This window comes from Diorhabda carinulata, chromosome 10, assembly GCF_026250575.1.
Source record: "Diorhabda carinulata isolate Delta chromosome 10, icDioCari1.1, whole genome shotgun sequence".
In the NCBI taxonomy this organism is placed as follows: domain Eukaryota; kingdom Metazoa; phylum Arthropoda; class Insecta; order Coleoptera; family Chrysomelidae; genus Diorhabda; species Diorhabda carinulata.
In genome coordinates, this window is record NC_079469.1 from 2,824,371 (window position 1) to 2,845,259 (window position 20,889).

At 32.1% G+C, this 20,889-nt stretch overlaps 1 protein-coding gene across 6 annotated transcripts in view; it reads right to left on the reverse strand.

Moving 5' to 3' along the window:
* LOC130899117 (polypyrimidine tract-binding protein 2) overlaps nucleotides 1–20,889 on the reverse strand; it is a 365,855-nt gene that overhangs the window by 92,288 nt on the left and 252,678 nt on the right. The window contains exon 1 of one of the 6 annotated variants that reach the window (XM_057808894.1): nucleotides 15,839–15,860. The exons of the other annotated variants lie outside the window; for them this stretch is intronic. The gene's annotated coding sequence lies outside the window, so the exon portion shown is untranslated. Of the gene's footprint in view, nucleotides 1–15,838; nucleotides 15,861–20,889 lie in introns of those variants that run through there. 6 annotated transcript variants of the gene reach the window in all.

A 20,889-nucleotide genomic window follows, 5' to 3' on the forward strand; every position in this document is an offset into this window, starting at 1 on the left:
TAATGATCAGATATCTATTTTTGTTAATGATCGTACGTATTCGTTTGTTAATTATCAGATATCTTCGTTTATTAATTATGAGATCTGTTCGTCTGTTAAACATCAGGTATGTTTGTTTGTAATAATCAAATTTGTTCGTTTTTTAAATGATGCGTTCGTTTGTCGGTATATCGACAACGTAAGTAAATAACAGGTTTCTTTTTTATGTACTGACTATGTGTTTTTTGGGCTTCATTGATTATTAGTTTCTGCAATACGAGCACAAACATTATTAATTATTAATACATTATTCTCATGACGATCGATTGAATGATAATGAAAATTCGGTTTATTAGAAATGTCTCATTATAATAAAGGCTAGTTGAATAAAAAAAAATTGTACCGAAAGTCTAGCTACTGTATATATTCATTTATATTTGACGACATACTTTGTCGTCAAATATATATTTAAAAAAAATTAATTATTACAGATAATAGAACAATAATCAAAGTAAATTACTCTCGAACAATAATCTCTTCCTAGTAACTGTATCTTTCGAATCATCCTATACATTTTACATTTCTTAATGGTATCACGACTTAGGCGGTTATAAAGAAATAAAAAGGCGTTGGAAACAGCCTTTTCTACATTCCATAGTCGCTGATGAGGGTCAACATAATTACTGAAAAAGAGAAACGAAACATCACGTACTAGAGGGCATTCGGTCGAATCTTTTGTTGTTTCTGCACGAAGAACTTGGAGGTAGAGGCGTATTTAAATTGAGGAGTAGGAAATTTCACATAAGAAAACCGAAATTAGAGAAACTTGGGGCGTTGTTGATCCAAACAGAGAATATATACAAATTCCAAATTATATCCTGATACATGTTCATCAGAGACTTATGAAGGACACACCATGAATTATGAATCTGTCAAATTTTTGATAACTACGAGAAAAACTACGTCCATTTTTTGAAACAACATACTTTGCCCGAAATGATCGATTAATAAGAAAACTGATTTGAATAACCTTTTAATCTACGCGTATCTTTTAGATTTTGAAGAAAGAAATTCTATAACCTAACCTATGAAATTCAACTTCACTCGTAACGACATAACCTATAAAAATGTCATTCATGATCTAGCCAATGGAAAGTAACAACGATTTCTATAACAACTATAATCAATACTTCAATATGTCTATCAAATGTCAAATTGAATATTAATTTTCGAAATTGATGAATTTAATATTATTTATAAGAAATAATACGATTCAAAATCGCCGCAAACTACTCGTGTAAATAAATTTTATTATTATTATACTTTTATACATATTTTTATTTTGTTCTTGATATTAATTTCAATCACAGACGATGAATACAGAAGTATTTCAAAGCTCGCAAATATATTAGAGTTAGTACACTTCGGTGTTTAATTTTGCCACAATCCCGCTACGAAAAAGCTCATAATTTAGCTTTTCCAATTCATATATATATAAATCTATATAATAATAATAATAATAATAAAGTCGGTCATACTTTAAAATAATTACGAAATCAACACGTTGTTAAAATTTCCCTAGGGTTTCTTATTTTCAGGATCTGCATGATCAGCACCTTTCATTTTTCACTTATCAATAGATTTTCTCGTGAAAAGGAGTAGCAATATCGATTATCTCACCGACAGGACTATTCATCACAGTTTCCTTGAAGTGATACTCATTTTATATATATAAAAAAAAAAATAAAAGAAAAAAGTTCCAAGCATCATCATCGAATGATAAATGTTCCGCCATTAAGGTCGAAATGTCATTTGTGGAAAAGCCCTGCTCAGCACGCCACCGCCAAATAAATTAAACAAAAATAAAATATGTCCTTCGAGAAAAACTTTTCCAGTTAATCATTCCTCCAAGAAAGGAGCAACAAGATGAGGGAGATCGAAGGGGGAAACGGAATCGCTAGAAAAATATTATAAATATCGAACCTGGATATAAATAATTCGAAATATTATGAATAAGGAGTGGATTCTATGCTAAAGGTATCATTATTTCGGCATTTTGGTATTTTTTTGCATATTTTTAAAAAACGTGATATATATTAAAAAAAAATGTGTCGGAATGACTAAATATTCACTTAAAATCTCCCTAGAGCTTGAATTTTTCCAAAAATTTTTTCGAAGTGCGAGTTTTTTGGTACATATACAGGGTCTTTCTAAATTCATGCGACATAATTCAGGAGATATCACACTTAAGAGAGGGTGACTAAAATTGCGTTTTAGTATTTTTTGTTCTAAAATTTCAGTAGAAACTTGAAATTCTATAATTTTTATAGATTCGCAAACGACATTTTGTCGCATGAATTTGCGCAAATTTTATCAAAATTTTTCGCATATAAATCCGGCTTTTTAATTACAAAATTCGTTAACCCCGATAAGTAAATCTTTTATCTAAACTCGGTATTTAAACAAGAATTTTCGTAAAAGTAATACCAAGTCGAATTAAATAATTTTCTTCGGGGAAACAACCTCGTCTTTATCTAATACGAAATATTCTACACAAACCTCAAAGGATGTGAATGTTGTTAATGTCCTTTGTAACCTTATACAACCGTTTCTCTAAGTTCACGTTTCTCTGTTCGTTGCCACGTATGTTGGACAGGCTTTAGCTTTTGGGAAAATTAAACACCCAATTCCATTACATTATAAAGATAATCATCTTCATCTTATAGAATTTATCCTGTTTCAACTGGTTTGAAAGATCTATCCAAAGAGAATATATGGTTAAAAAATGATTCTTTCATTTGTATATTCCTCTTAGGTTACCAAGGATATAAGAGTCTAAGTATGTATGTTCTAAACATCTGTGTTGAGAATTTTTACGAAGATAGTTCCAGAAATACCTGGCTTGACCTAGAGATGGCACCACGTGTTTAGTATTTGTAAAAATCCACTGGTACTGGATGATAGTCGACATGAGAAAGCTGCGCGCAAGATTGGTGCCGTTTTTGCTCACAATGGAACAAAAACAACGTTCTTCCCATCGAGTGTTTGGCAATGTTGCACAGAAAGAAAACAAGAAAAATGGACTGAGAAGGGAGGACCTGGTTCCAAATAAGGCGAAGACTGTTCCATCTAAAGGCAAGGTCACGGCCTCGGTTTTTATGCGATTTGCGTGGGATAATTTTAATTGACTATCTTGAAAAAGGAAAAACAATCAACGGCGATTTTTATGCAACGTTTGAGCGAGGAAATGAAGCAAAAACGGTCACATTTGGTTGAGAAGAAAGTGTTGTTTCATCAAGAAAATGCACCAACTCACACATCCGTTATTGCAAAGTCCAAAATTAATGAATTCAAGTTTGAATCGCTACCTCATGCATCCTATTTGCCAGATTTGGCATGGCGATTTTGAGGAGTTTGACGATCCTTATTACAAAAAGTGTATGGAGCTATTTTTTCCCAAAGTTTCTGTGTTTTTTTTGTTGGGACAGTACTACTGGAACCATCCACATACTGCTAGAACCGTCACCGAAGGTTTTTGGCTAGCACCAATTAACATGAATTTCGTTATGGAAGGTTCTAGGTTTGTCATGCTTCTAGCCTGGTGGGTGAATCAATAAATAAGTAAATTTTAAGCAGAAAATGTTCTATGTATATTTTTCATCTAGCAAATACCTTTTTAGATATTCACGATTGAACCTGCTGAGTTGTTTTCTACCAAATAATGCATTCACTGAGTTACCACTCGTTGAAAAAATCGACTCGCAAATGAAAAATTTGAGACTTTCAAAGGTTAAAAAACGAGAAAACATTCAATTTTCTGAGGAAAATTTGTATAGCTTTTAAAAGAGTATAAAACAATTAAATAATTTATGATAAAAGTGTTTGAAAGACCTATTCCCAGACATCCCAAAAATAATAGGCACACACACTACTTGTAGCTCTTGAGAACGCCTTTTTTGAGTACATGAATAGCTTGTGAATTAAGAAAGTTGAACTGTTTTTTCGTGGTAATTTTTTTTTCTATTTCTTCACTATGTATTTTATAAATACACATTTAAATGTTACTTTAGATTATAAATACATAAATGTGTAGAAAGTTTTGAAGCTCGCTACGACCTCTCCACGCTTTTCAACAGATTTTCTAAGGTCCTTTTCACATTACGTATATTTAAAAAAATGTAATCAATTCTCTGTCTTCTAGTTTATATGATATTGCTTCCGAAAAACATGCTTACGTTATATAAAATCATGTTACGAACTCGTCCACGACATAGGCTGTAAAACCGGCCCTGTTCGGTTATAATGGAAGTCTAAAATTTGGCGAATATGCCGGTCGGGGAATTCGTTTGATGTTTGTTTTTATATATATATGTTTTTATAATTATTATTATGAAAGTTAGTTAGGTCTAGTATGAAAATAAATTCACTTCACCGTTGAAAAACAATTTAAAATTAATTATTGAATGAAAAATGATAATAAAGATACGAATTAATTAAATTGTGGGTTTTATTTATCTGCTTCTCGTTATATTTAATAGTTTGAAAACTATTACAAGGGGTAATTTTCACCCATATATATCTCACAATAATTTCTAAGCGATATTTCCATCCTCAACAAGATATAAAAGATATTTATTGATTTAAGATAAAGTATTTATGAATGAAAAGGTATAGTTTTTGATCTGATCTCCTAACTTTAGCAACTAGTGGTCCTTCGAGCCGTATTAGAAGACGAAATTATTGTAATTACTCCTCAATCCGATACTGTTGTGTGTACTAAAGGAGAGAGAACGCATATTCGCAGTATTTAAACATGAATGTGTACAGAGGAGACATTATATTAGGATTTCGTTTGAGCAAAACGTGGTTAAGAGGAAATGTTTATCCTTGTCGTTTATTTACCATAAAATCATACAATAAATGCACAGCAATCGAAAAACGAAAAGATTATATTACATTCCGGAACTTACATTATAATATGGTTGTTTTGAAAAAGTTTGGAAAGTTATGATAATGTAGAGATGAGTTAATAGATTGAAAGATCAAAATATTGCGTAAACGAATTCCCTAAGAAAAAGTAAACAATTTCCTAACCTCAAAGTTTATTTCATATTTTGTTATCAATTTAAAAATGAAAATTACAAAGTTAGGTGAAGTAAACAAGCTGTTGCTTTGCTTTTGGAGTCTGATGGGCAGAAAAAGCAACCAGGAAGAGGAAATATAAGTATAGATCTAGACCAGAAAACATACAAAATTATACTTTAGACTAGATAAAGAAACATAAATAAAACATAAGATAACTAAGAAATCCTTGGCGAAAGAAAGATGTAATATCAGCAGATCAGAAACTCATTTCTCCCTAGAATCCTTAGAAACAAACAGCTGAATTTCATCTGTGCATGCTTTTGATCAAGAAATATTGCGTCTTGCATTGCATTGGACTAAAAATATCGCTTTTATTGTATCGTCTAGAGAGTTTGACTTTGTTCTAGTGATATTTACTAAACCTTTATCTATTATTTGGACAAATCAAGTTGGGGGCAGTTTCTATGCGACAGGTTTTACTTATTGAAATTGTTGGAGGGATTTTATCAATGTCCACAACAAGTCGAGTCTAATTTCAAACTACTGGACGCGTTGGTAATAGAGCTGTGCTTCATCTTCCTGAAATCATACGGCATTCACTAGAACTTGAGAGATTCCTGGAAGAAGATATAATTTTGCCAAAGTTTGAGTGATTCCAAATAATGATGACCATTCAAATTGCCCTCAAAGAAAAACAGACCATTGCTATGGTTTCCAATAGTCCTTTTTGAGGGTATTGCGTGTGTTTTCTCATCCAGTAAGAGGTTATTAGTTAACTTATTCCTATAAGGATGCATTTTATGTTTTGATGTATAGCTCAAATCGAATTTAGTAAGTTTTTGATTTGATTTCATCTGTCTTACAAGACCTAATCGCGAAACTACTTCTCCATTATACTAAATTATTCCTTGGGATCTAGGTCCTAGGTCCCCACTCCTGGGAGCTGTAAGACCTTGAAGTTGGTGGAGTGGCTCAGTAACTTTCTCTCTTCTTGTGCCGTCTTGACGGACTGGTAGAGAGGAATGAAGCTAAGAAGCAGCTCAAAAATTCAAAGGATTAAGTGTTGTACGCTGATGCAATGACAATTTGTTGTCCTCCCGGCGTACGACACTCCCGAGGATTGAGGAAGGTGGTTTAGTGGGTGAGAGTTCCACACAAACTCACAGCATTTGCACCCGCCCGTTGTGAGGAAGGCATTAGCTTCCACCCCACCTCTGGGCAAAAAAAAGGTCCTAGGTCTAGGTCTAGATCCTCAGGTCATCCCCCCGCGTGTGATATTGAGGCTATAAGGGAAGTTTTAACGAATTTCGAAATCATTTCAAGGTATGAAGTTTCATCCGAGATATATCTAGGTTTAGTTCAGTTCTTACTCCATCAGTTTACTATTTATTTAAATCCGCGGCGTAGGAAAAAAATTGAAAAGATGAAAATGGTTTTGCCAACGTATCAAAGTATTTAAATATAGATTTTTTAGGTAAACGAAAAGGTAGCCCGAGTATATAATGAAATTCGTGCTGTATGCATTGAGAACATTTCCTGGAATTTAAATCCTAATCTACTTTGTTCAGTTGGAAAGTACAAAAATTAAAGCCTAGAATGTTTAAATTGCATTTTCACATTTTTTACACAAATTTCTAAAATTTGCGAGTGCATTAATTTGTGAAATTGCAGGTTAGTTTAGTCAAATAAAATAACAGACTACAAATTTGTGAAACAGGTTTGTTATAGATAGAAAATGTTTTTATTTCTTCTTTTTTTATGTGTTTAAAATAAAATATATGTTTTTCATTTCGTAATTCAAATCTCGAGCTGCATAATCTTCGATTACGAGTTGTCTAATCTTCATAACAATCACGATCACGAGTTGGTAACAGAAATTAGAATTTTACGGCGGGTATCGAAATCACGCCCTGTAACGATTGGGTATTGACATAATACTTAATGATGTATTCGCGGAATCGAAGATGACATCGTCGTAAAAGCAGAGCTATTAAAAAAGAGGTAAACTTTTCATTTTAGTCAACGTTGGGTGGAATATTTTTGGATCCCTTAAATGTCATTTTGATAAAATCGTAGAATTTTGTATAATTAAAATCTAATTTGGAATCAAATGAATGCTCGAGTGCATATACATGTTCACTTCAAAATGATGATGTTTCATCTTATTTTTATATACATTTTTGGTTAATATGAATTTGAAAACATCATTATTTTAGTATCAACGTTGTTTACGCCGCTTGCTTACTAAAACATAATTATCATTCTAGATAAAACAAAGTTGAATAAATATTATATTTTAGTGAGGTTAATTAGATCTCCTTGAACCTCCGCATACCATCTCTTCTTTTCTTCTTTTTTTTTCGGATTTCTACCATATTTATTTCAGTCATTTTCTTTGCCACTCTCGATTCCAGCCATCCTAGTCTTCTGGAACTTATGATTTCGCTGAATTCTTATTCATCCTTCAGGTTTTTAAATTCCTGGTTTCTCCTTCTTCTCCATATATCTCCCTCCTTTTTCCCTCCTAAGTAATTTCCTCTTCCTGATTCTCTTCGGCTTTATTCAGTACCTACTTTCGTTTCCATAATATATCGGTCTGATGACTGTTTGTATAGATGTATCTTAGTTTTCTTGAATATTATTATCTTGTTTGGTGTTCCTGCCTCGAGTTAATCTTGCTCCATGTTTTTTCTTTCATCTTTCTCCTCGTTTACTCTTAAATTTGCTATTTCTATAAAAGCCCCGCCGGTATTTTTTAATTCATCTTCACTTGTTGATAAAATTACTCCATCATATGCATGTTGTTGTTTTTAGTATGCCCGTGGTGTTGATTCGGCTTCCTAATACTATAATATAGGGTTTAATCAATCATTTTATTATTATATTGTTAGTTCTTGATATATTTTTCATGTGATCTGCTTAATGCTCATCAAAAGCTCGCTAGCATCAAAATTCAAAGAGAAATTAACTTGATCGGCGGAACTAAATTTCAACCCAAATAAGACTAATTTCCTTCACAAGGAGAAAACTCAAAATTTCTTTGGAACTAACAGGAAAATTAGATAATAATTAAAGCCAGAAAAGTGTGCAGACACTTTGCAGGGAGAAGTTGTGGTTGTAACCTAAAGATCCTACTGTGGAAGTACACGGCAATTTTGAGACCTAATAATCACGTATGGGATACTAAAACTAGTCTGACTATCACCAGCTCTGGAAGGTAGATTTGTGCGACCGGAGACATGAAATCATGTCCAACAGCTGCACTAGAAGTGATCCCAATTCTCTTCATAGTACTTGGAAGCGTGGCAGATAAAACGAATGTCCAGAGACGGAATCACCAAAGATAAACCGTCCCTAAATAAAGACCAAACCTAAAACATGCCTAAATATAGTGCATTTTGTCCTACTTCGGTATCCAAAGGTTTAGTTTCTACATTATCTTCTTATATATCTCATCCTTATACTTTCTATCTTCTTTTTTTGGCTTTATGATATGAATCTTTTAGCTGCGTTAAACTTTATTTCATCCTCGTTTATTCAATTATTTTTTCATCATCATTTTCATCAGCTCTTTGATACTTCCATTAGAATTATCTTAATCTTGCACTACACGATACGTGCAAAGTTCGGGTTCCAACATCCGCTAAACATTGGTTGAAGGCTGGAACCTTTCCTAAACTTACCTAAAGAAATGAAAACGTGGCAACAAAGTGATAAACAGCATACAACAGATACAAATTCTTTTAAAATAAACTGGATGGTACTGGTAACTTTGAGTTTACATAAATAACACGTAGCATTCACGCGAAAGAGGACCAAAAGTGGGTGAAGTTGTATCACAAGTGTTGGTTCTGATTTCGCTCCAATGGCAGAGTTGAAAGCAAAACATTCGTTGAATGACATGCGCATTTAGACCAACCATATCATGTTTTCGACATTTCGTATATTGTTTCATAGAGTTCACACTATTTTTATATAGTTCTTTGATTCCGCATATTATTATTTTATTCACTTCTCTTTTTATAGTTTATAGAATTCATATTTTTTGACATTATTTCCTTAAAAATTGATTGAATTGGATTGAATAGTCACATAAATAAGAAATTCAGTTGAAAAAATGCGATTTAAAATAAAAATCAACGGTCCAAATCCGATTTCTTATATTTAAAATCTGCATGTCTTGTTCCCGATATCCTGTGTGCTTTTGTGCTCTTTCTGCTTTCGCTAATGACCTTCTGCGATCCGCATGACCAATCCCATAATTCTCCAGGCCCCAATCTTTTTGGATCCGCTTCGTCGGACATTCGATTCACATCGTTATGGCCATGATTATTTTGAATTAGAAAGAAAAGTGACAAAAAGATTTTCGGATGGTGTGACAATCCGAAATCTGTGAAAACTAATTCGGTTTATAGAATTTGAAAAACTATATTTAAAAGTTAAGTTATGAATAATGCTGATATTGATCATATTGAATAATAATTAGACTAAACATATTAACATCTCCTTCTACAGGCTACAAGGTGGTAATAAATTTATTTTTTAGACGACGCTATCTAAAAGTTGTTCGTTCTGTATTCACTTACACATCGAAAATTGCATTTTGAGCGTTCCATGTAATGAAAGTGACAGTTCCGTACTGCCAAACACTTTCCGTACTGCTCTCGAGAGATTCTGGAGTGACTCTAGCCACTTCAATGTTGACAGTTGACAGTTTCATTTCGATGATTTTGCATTTCTGAAATTATTTGTTTTATCCGAAGTTTTGTCTAAATTAATGAATTACAATAAATGATGATGAAAAAGAAAAAATATTGACATTGCAAATAACATTTATTTATTTTCTTTCCTCAGTGTAATTGAAAAAGTTTTGGATGTTATGCGTCGTCTTAAAAATGTTGTGTACGCCGCGGCTGAAATAGCACTTTCAGTTCTTGGTATACAAATAACTTGAAGCTTCTGAAAAACAAATTAATAACAAGAAGAACGAAGTTGAAAATCTAATAATATCAATCCTAACTTATGGCAGTGAATGTTGGGTGATGACAAAAATACCAAGAAAGAATATTTGAAAGAAACATTATCAGGAATTAGCAGATTGAATAATCCGAAAAATCGATGAAATACTAGACAATGAAAACATGTGAAAGGATCGTAACGTTGATGACGAACAAAGCAGTTTGGAGACGAATTGTTGAGGAGGACAAGGCAATTGGTGAGGTAACCACAGTATACAATACCAAACTAATGAACCAATGATCACAGACATCCCATTCAAAGTTGTTCTTTGGGATGTCTGTGAAGGAGATAAGCACCTTGTTTATGTGGGGTGAAAGATATTTTAGATATGGCCCTGATGTAGGAAAAATTTCCTCGACAGGTGATTTTAGAGTTTGTTATAACTGGTCCGATCATTATCACAAGAAAAGTAAAAGATGAGGCTACCGCAACGGATATATTGTTTTCTGTTGTTGGCCATTTGGTTTGTACATCTCTTTACAAGGTTGCAGGAAAACCAGCAACACCGACGATCGACGAGGCGGGATTTGGGAGTGGTTTCACCTAATGACGATAGGGAAATCGTTAAGAAGGAAGAGCTCGTGTTCAGGGGGAATTTGGAAATAAGGAAAGTTTCCTCATGGGTTTTGAGGACAGAGATCTTCTATTAGAGATCACTGGGAAGAGAAGGGTGCTATTGGTAAGGGAATTGTTTGATTCCGATGGTGTTATAAGCAGCGATTGTTGGGTGAGATGCAATATTCGTTTGCTCTATGGGAAAGACTGGTCATCGTTTAGTTGTAACCAATAACCGCCAATAAAGATCTTTCGCAAATATATATCTTGTATACAGATGATTCGAAACTAAAGCAAGGAGATGGATTGGGCATTTGTACAAACATATATTTGAATAGATACCTTATACCGATGTACAAACGATCTTAAAGACTCTGAAAGCTATTTAAAGTAAGTCCAAACAGTAAAAGCACTAGCTAGTAGAAATAATGAGACTACTAGGTCATCGGGTTACACCAGGAAGCATCAGGGACAACGACTTCATCAACAACGACGTGAGATGGACTCTCACTGGCCTAAGACTACTGTAGGCATCCAAGAGACGACGACAGATTTTGCAAACGAGTCATGGAGCTAATAGAGCATCTTCTTTTTGATTTTTTTTTTCAAATTTTACGTTAACGAATTGCTATTTCAGTAAATTTTTTATCTCTTACCATATTATTTTAAATGCAGCACACTGTATATTGAAAATTCATGTAAAACTAAGTAAAAAGGAATGATAAAAGGCTTGGTGCTTAACAGACAGATTCCAATAAATTAATTAATTAAATTAAAATTTTCCATAAATTTTTTATACAGTTCAATGATTTCAACACAATTAAAACCTCTTAATTTTCCCAATTATTATTTGTAGTTACCACTTATATACTATACGGTTGTGTTAATGGTACCCGACGCCGTGAAATTATGGTCTATTATGGGTCAACGTCTTCTACAATGTCGTAATTTTTCAAGGTTATGTAATACGCTTCACTTGGTTATGTCTGTTTGTATTAATATCATTAATAACATTATCGAGTACATACTTTGTTTAGTAGAAATGAATAGATTGTTGAAACTATAACTAAACAAACATGGGAAGGAATAATACGACATAGTTTACCTGCATTAGCACCTATAGTGTCAAATTGGTATATTTTCTCAAAAAAAAAGCCACAGAAATATTCTAAATCACGTTTTATATAGTTTTGAAAATCGATAATTTATGTCATTTTATAAAATTAGTGATAATTTGTATAAACTATAAAGATAATTTCTGACATATCGATGTCACTATCCTTTATAGAAATCTAGTATACGAGGATGGTCTCAGAAGTACCCGGTCTGACCTAGAGATGGCGGTAGATGCTTGGGAAATACCACTGTATTAGAAACAAAGACAACAACAAAATAAAAGCTGAGCTAGGTTCTACTAGGTTCTAGTTCTAGGTTCCCAGACTTTAGAAAATACATTGAAGATGTGATTTCGGTAGTTAATGGCTATTTTGAGAAGCTTGACGATTCTTATTACAAAAAGTGTATGGAGTTATATTTTTCCAAAGTTTCTGTGTTTTTTTTGTTGGGCCAGTACGTCTGGAACCATCCACGTACCTTCGATTCCTCTTGATATTTTTTTTAAACGTATATAACTGAAGCCGAGGGCAAAGTATAAAAGTTTCACAGTCTCAATTTTCTTTTAATTAAATTCTTGTAGCAATTAAGGGTCTTTTTGTCTCCCTTCTATAGACAGAGTATTTTCATTATATACTATTACGTACGTATGAGTTTAGGCTTTGTTATATTTCCCCAAAAAGGTAAAGATCTGAAGAACGTTATATTCCTAAAATACTCACTGTTTCTTTAGGAATTAGAAACAATAACAAAAGAAAACTAACGATACGGGGTAAAACCGCAAATAACTTCTTAGTCTCGCTGCTACAAGTGGCAGATATTTGGTGTGTATAAAGTTGAGTGAGATTCCAGAGAGAGATTGAGAAACATCGCCATTTTCTTTGTTTGCGAGACAGCGAAAAAACATTATGTGAGAGAAATTTGTACGGAAAGATCCGAATTTCAAAGTATTTGCCTTTTATAGATCCAAATAATATTCTTTTCCGTTTGATTCTCGATAAACTTGGAATAAGTTCTTTAAAGGCTTATATAGTCTTGGAACACCCTGTATGTAACGGTGAGTAATTGAATGAAATTATATGATTCATTCAATAACCAAGAGCAGGTACAAACAAAACTCAATAAAATAATTTTATTACGAAAATAAACTATGAAAATAATAAAAGACAAAGTATTTTCAATTGTATTTTTCAAAATGTGGGTCACATTTAATCATCAAAATTGCATGATCACGTACCATTAGATCTTTAAAGGTAAATATAACTGCTGATTAACTTAATTTTCTTCAAAACAAACCTCCTTTTTGATTATCATCATATTCTAATTTTTGTAAAATAAAATGTAATAATTAATTTGAAGCCCCCTCTGCTTTATCCAGTAGTATATCTTTGAATTCGGATTCATTTCGAATTATTAATTTTGAATAAAAATTTTAATCAAATAAAAGTCTAGCATGTGAAGCTGCGGGCCATCATTAAATTCCGCTCAGAAATAAAAAAATAATAAAAGACCTGGATGATATTATTCAAATCGAGATTCGGAACGAACTTTTTTATATTAATAAATTACGTATTTCTTCCCAGTTTTTTGTAGTCGTTAAGAGATACATATATAGAGGAAGTCTCATAAATAATATTTTTTTTTCAATATTCACTTTGTTTATTGAATTAAACCCAACAATCAGCAGGAAAAATCATTCTTTGAGCTTGGTTGGCATTTCATCTCATTTGGATTCAAATTCTTTCTCACGCAAAAATTCCGCCGTGGATCTGAATAAATTGTAAGAGACTAAATGCTGGTTGTGCCAATACTTCAATACCGTGAAATTCTTCGATCTTATTCCGCAGTATGAGGTCTACCATTGTCCACCCTCTTCCGGTTAAGTAAACCTGAATATTTCTACGAAAAAACCTCATAAATTGGCATCAACTATCCACTAAATATCTCAACATTGATAGCTCTATCTTCTGGAATAATTTCGAAGTACATTAAATTCCCCTATATACCCAAGACTTACAGTTTGAATCGACCTCTATTGGTGATGGGTTCTGGTAACTATTCTTTGTCTAATCCCCGATTTTTAGGACAAACCAAGGATCTAATACAACTATTTTCTTTGGGCAACACTGGGAGCTGTTTGAATTTATCTCCCCTTTAAATTCTGGTACTATTCGATAACTGTATGGTATCTTTAGAAGGTCCAAGGAAAACCAGGTATCTCCACTATTAAAACATTCATTAACTGTGTCTTCTTCGATTTCATATATTCTCCCTCCTGTAATCCGAGTGTTGATACTTAAGTTTTGACAAAAGTTGTTGGATCTCGCAGAACTTTATCGACATGTTGCCGCCGTTTGATTAGAGAAACGTAGAACGATCAATTGTGAATGGTAGAGCAGAATTTATTTACCAGAAGCGTTTGGAAATATCGGGGAAACCAAACGTCGAAGACGAACCATTCTCCACCTCGACAATGCGAGCTTTCACACATCATTTCAAACCAAAACGTTTTTGAACAGTCACAGCATCGAATCGATGGGTCATCCATCGAACAGTCCCCTTATAAGACACCAAATGATTTCTTGTTATTTCCGCGGTTGATGCTTTTGAATCATATGTTTTGAAGGTACATCGAGAGAGAGAGAGAGAGAAATGCGGATTGTGAAAAAAGATGATATCGATTTGATTTCAATTGGCAATTGATTGTGCATTTTTTTCCATTGTAAAATATTGAGCCTTTAACTAATTCTGAACGTGTAGTTGGTATGTAAAGATTGTGGTCCGCGTTCCTAAATGGATAGAAGTGCAACGATCTTCCTTGAAGAAGCGTGCTTACGAATTAGGCAAACGGAATCAAAGAGTCAGGGTTTTTAATCTTTTAAAGATGTCACTGCTGTGCTGCTCAAATTGAGTCGCACCACGCGTACCCCAGAAGAATAAACTGTAAGGAGGTGGATAAGTTCAGTCTTTTCGGAACTGATCCCAGCGCAAAACAGGAGGAACTTAATTTTTTAGATGAGTTGGTAACATGTAACTCCTATTTCAAAGAATTGTTCACAAGAATGTTATAGATTCAACGATGAAAAATGGTGGTGTTATTTAATATTTTTCACCCCGATTGAGGGATGGATAAAATGCTTCGACAATTGATTCAATTCAAACGCATGAAAAAATGTATTGATTTCAATGGAAAATATTTCAAGAAAGCCATATCCAAATACTCATTTGTCTATCCCAAAACTCAAGTAGCAGCCCTCGTACACGAATTTGATATTTATTGCACTACATACCATTTTTTAAATTGTCTGAGTTTTTAAATTTAAATTGTTTTTAAACATTTTCTTTTATAAATTGTATCATTTTCAGCAATCTGTTAGTATAGACATTAAAAAGTCTATTGAAGTGAGTTCTGGCGATTTAGTAGACTTTTATCCCCTTATTTAATCACATAGTCGACTACAACTTTGTTATTCTATATGGAACACCGTGTATATTAGTACATTTTTTAAATCTACGTGAAATTTTAGTATACTTTTGTTTAAAAAATTTTTTCGAAAAATGCATACTTTTTGAGTTATTAATTTTTTTGTAAAAAATTTGAACGTTACAGACCTTTATAAATTATTTTTTTACAAGGATACCCTTAAAGATAAGAAAATGGTTTCAATTCTTTTGCTCTAAGCAAGATCAGACGTATTTGAATCTATGTTAAAAATTTTTTTAATTTAAACAGGGTGTCTATAAAAAGTGTTCAAAGTTGACTTCATAAATTTATAGGGTCGGCAACAGTGAAATTTTTTACAAAAAAATTAATAACTCAAAAAGTATGAATTTTTAAGACAAAAGTATACTAAAATTTTACGTTGATTTCAAAAATGTATTAATATACAGGGTGTTCCATTTAAAATAACAAAGTTACAATCGACTTCTGGTATTTCGCCATATACAGACAGTTTTAACTAGTCGTAGGACACCCTGTACATAAAAGATGAAACGTAAAATACACTTTTTAGTATTTTTTTGAAAAGTGTTTTTGAATTATATAAATTCGAGATATATTAACAAAAGGAACGAAGTATATACTTACGAAACGTCGAATTGTATGATAGTGCACAACTCACCTGAAATAAAAGAAAAAAATTAGAAAAAACCGTTTCTAAATTTTCCGTTTTGAAAATTAATTATATACACACTTTTACGTAATTAATAATGCAGACAATGTTACGAGAAAATTTCGTTCCAACATGTTTACAACCCTCCAGCGTTTATACCAATAAAAAGGTTACATATATATATATACAGGCTGTGCCGTTGGAGATTAAATTTTGTTCGGTTTATGTTTCATCATAGTCATAATACCATTTTAATTTCGGTTATTGTTACATTTTACACAGGGTTAGTTAAATAAACGGTAGCGACTGAATGAATTGATATTCACATCAAAGGAATCACTTAAGTATTCCAGAAAGTTAACAAACAATTTTGGTATACATTCGAAATAATAAAAATACGTTGTTTTTATATATATTTGGATATTTAAGTACATATATTTGTACAGATCGTTTCCATGTTATAAGTCTAGTCAATTTAGATATTTTTGCAATGAAACCTTTCATTATTCCTAGTTCAAACCATGTGTTTCTATGTAATGTCAGGTGTTCTTTCCAATGGAATAAAAATCATAGAGCAAATTTTTCAAAACAATGCCCAAATTACAGAAAAACGGTCAATAAATATGGTACTTAAAGAGGAGGTAAAGCAGAAGTTCTTTCTTTCTTTCTTTTATTTTCTAGAATGCCCACTAAAACTTGCTATTAAGGATTTTTCTTTAGATTTCAAAAAGGCTCAAATTTAGTTACAAAACAAATCGTTTGAAAATGAACCAATGCCGAAATATGAAGCTGTATGGACTATGGATTTTGAGATGGACGTGGTTCTAGTCACGTTTATAACGGAAACGGATTCAATTGAAGTTTTGTTTTCTAGAATGCCCACTAAAACTTGCCATTAAGGATTTTTCTTTAGATTTCGAAAAGGCTCAAGTTTAGTTACAAAACAAATCGTTTGAAAATGAACCAATGCCGAAATATGAAGCTGTATGGACTATGGATTTTGAGATGGACGCGGTTCTAGTCACGTTTATAACGGAAACGGATTCAATTGAAGTTTTGTTTTCTGAAAGCCCTCTAAAATTTGCCATTAAGGATTTTTCTTTAGATTTCGAAAAGGCTCAAGTTTAGTTACAAAACAAATCGTTAGAAAATGAACCAATACCGAAATATGAAGCTGTATGGACTACGGACTAGGAGATGGACGTGTTTCTAGTCACTTTTATACCGGAAACGGATTCAATTGATATAAAAAGTTTTGTTGGATGAAACAATGCAGAAATGTGAAGCTGCAACTCACTAGATTTAGCTAGAATGGTAAAAACAGCCAGTACACTTAATTGTTAATGTTAATTACGTACTTAAATATTTGTAAGTATCAACAATTATTAATTATAGTTGATTTTCATTAAATTTTATGTTTATTCAAATTTGCGTCTGCTTTGTTAGTAACCGATATTAAAAAAGAATATTAGTCGAGTGGAGATTAATATAAATTTACATACACGATATTATTAAATTTAAAATTTACACAGCACTATTATATTGGTCGGGGGACTTTATTGTTTAACTTGATTATGCCATTAATTCGCTTTGGTAAATATTACGCCATATACTTTACAAGTTTAATTATGTACGATAAGCGCTAATAACCAAACAATACGAATCGTTTGCGTCTTTGGAATACGAAAATAAAAAAGATAAATAATAATTTTCTCCTGAAAAAACGTTTTTACCAATTCTATTCATGTTGTAATCAATTTAAGTTGAGATATAGCAAAAATCATTTTTGTGCGATTATTTTCTATGACTTTCCACGTGGATTAAACTAATAGGAGTGTTCTGATCAACTCGTTTCGACTTTTGGTGATGAATCACCATCTCGAGCCGTAAATGGCGCGGTCAACGTTTTTCTACACCTCAAGAAAATAGAAAATATTTTGAACAAAAAAATCACATCCAATTATGAATATTTTTGTTTATTACTCTATCTCAAAACATAAGTAGCAGCTTCCAGAACAGAATACAAGTAAAACCGTTGGAAACATTAATTTTTTTGTTGAAAATATCTGTGATAAATTCAAAGATATCTTCAATTCGAGTTGCAAAATCTACGTATTTCGTCGTTTAAATATTCTTTCAGAAACAACGTGTCGAATACCTTTTTAGACAGACGCGGATGAATCTCGCTCTAATTTTCTTTATTATTTACCTTTTCTCGCATCAGCACTTAAAAAATATTGCTACAAAGCTCGAGTTTGATCTGTCAGAAAAGTAAAATCCATGACAAACAAACACTTTCTCTTTTCTCAAAGGACCAAAAGAAGACATTGAGGAAACACGTTAAACCGCAAGTTGTTTAATACAACGGGGAATGTTTGATTCGTATGAAATATTTTTTTTTCTACTTTTATTATATTTTGTAGTAAGTGGCATTTTAAGCTTTCGAAAGTAAAAGGCGTTTATTTGTATTTATACATTACAAGATGTTTTTTATTTCGTTTTTTTGGATAGATTTCTCTATTAGGAAAGTTGTAATGACCCTTTACATTGCTTGTCCATAAAATAAGGTCCTTAAGGAATCTTCACAATAAAAAACGTATTTATTGGCATTCAATAGAGATATTAGACTGTATTTTGTGACATAATCGCCGTTTAAGTCAATGCATACAGTCTTCTTTACAACTTTCAAAGTGTTTCTTTATAGTCCAGTCATTTAAGGTAGTTCACTTAGGAAAATCGAGATACCTAGCTATAAAATCGTTTAAACTTGTTTATTTGAAATCCTAAAGCTCCTCTCAAAACTTACATATAATTCGATGTGGGCAACTTCAAAAATCAGGGGTCAAAAGTCAAAAAAATCGATTTTTTTTACATTTTTTGCAAATAACTCGTTTCCTATGAGCTTCACGGTATTTGTATTGATTATCAATTTTGTAGAGCATTAAATTCTCTATAACTTTTGTTTCAAAAATTTTTTCATATGGTGAATCGTTTCTGAGATAGAGAGCGGTTGGAATCACGTGTGAAATCAACTGGTAGTCCCGATCAAAATAATGATAATTTGGATGAACTTGCAGCAGCATTTGAAGAAGAAAACTGTGGACAGTTCAGAGGGAAGACGACGACAATGAAGGATTGAATTGGAATTAGAACTCATTGTTCTTATAATTATTTTCTATTTGTTTTTTTAATTTTAACAATTAAAATTAAAATATTTCTCTGTACGATTTTGAAACTGCACGAAAAGCTAAGTGCTATTAAATGAATTTATACTTGAATCGAAATAAATAATTGAGCAAAAAATTTTTAAATATAATGTAATTGATGATAAAAAATTAAAATTATATATTTAGGAATAATATAAACGTTATAGGAGATTATTTTAATCGAATCTACTAGTTTATTTAAAACGGGATTCTTTGCGCCCTCTATCTCAGAAACGATTCACTGTATGAAAATATTTTTGAAACAAAAGTTATAGAGAATTTAACGCTCTACAATATTGATAATCAATGCAAATAGCGTAAAATCTATAGGAAACGAGTTATTTGCAAAAAATGTAAAAAAATCAATTTTTTTGACTTTTCACCCCCGATTTTTAGATTTGCTCCCATCGAATTATATGTGAGTTTTGAGAGGAGTTTTAGAATATCAAATGAACAAGTTTAAACGACTTTATAGCTGGATATCTCGATTTTCCGCAATTCTTGCCTATATCTACCTAAAATGACTGGACTATTAATTCAGAAAAAAAGTCTGGTTTGTAAATTGAGTGTGAGACAGTATTCCATTCGTTTGCTTACAGTTTTTTGCATACAAAAAACGAATCACAAGTCGTAATTCGCATCGCTATTAGAAGACGTTTGTTTTTATGTATTGGAAATGTATATGATTAATTTCATTTATAGTTTGTTAGATTATAGTGGAATAGGTACAAAATGGGTTTCGATTAGAACTATTTGTCATACTGTTTTAAATTTAAAAGACTAGAAATATAAATTACAAGTGGGAGATTCACGAAAAAAACGAGAAAGAATTCGTTAATATATTTTTGAATAACTTTACGGAGTAATCAATCTATCTTAAATTTGGAATAAATAATTTCACATACAGTATGTATTGATGTAATTTTATATCGTTGATTCTTAAAAAAAACAAATGCACTGCCAATGGCGAGATTTCTACAACATTTTTTCCTACTTCTTGTCTGGAGATAAGTTTTCGTCATTTTGATGTACACCAAAAAGGCTGGGCATAATTTGAAAATCTTCACCCCAAATTAATAAATAAAACATTTTCCTTCTGTAAATAATTTCTTTGAAGGGTTCAGTTCAATGAAAAAAATCACTTTTTCTGCACCTGAATCTATTATTACAAGATGGGGTACTTGTTTGGTAGCCGCTTTCTTTATTTCGAGAATTTTTGTTAACTGAAAGATTTAATTCCAAAATTTTCAATCGAACTTTACCAATCCCTTACTGATGTTGAAAAATTATTCGAAAGCACTGAAAAAGAATCGATTGTAGCTTTGTTTTTGGGTTATATATTATAATAATGATTTAGTTGACTTTCTAAACTCCTAACGCGTAGGGTAGGTAGTCCTAGGCGGTAATTAGTGTTAATAGAAATATAAAACTTGATTATCGGTAATCCGGAAGGAAATCAAATCCAAATAACTCTAGAAGAAGTAAAATCACGTGCTTTTCCATCAGGACAACGCATTTTTTCATACTTCCTTGATCACCTTGCCTATAATATACAAGATCTGTCCATCAGCGACTTTTTCCCGTTTCCTAACCTCAAAATTCCATCAAACTAGGATATTATCGCATATATAAAAATTGTAATTATTGTTTGGAAGGCTGGAAAACGTTGTAACATCGCTGGACTGTGTATAATGGTGACAAATGTGAATTTTTATAGAAAAACCAATGAGATCGATTAATTTGAATCATCTGATTGAAGACAACATTATATTGACTATCATATTCCCACCTACGGCGTCGATCTCCATGCAACAAGCTTT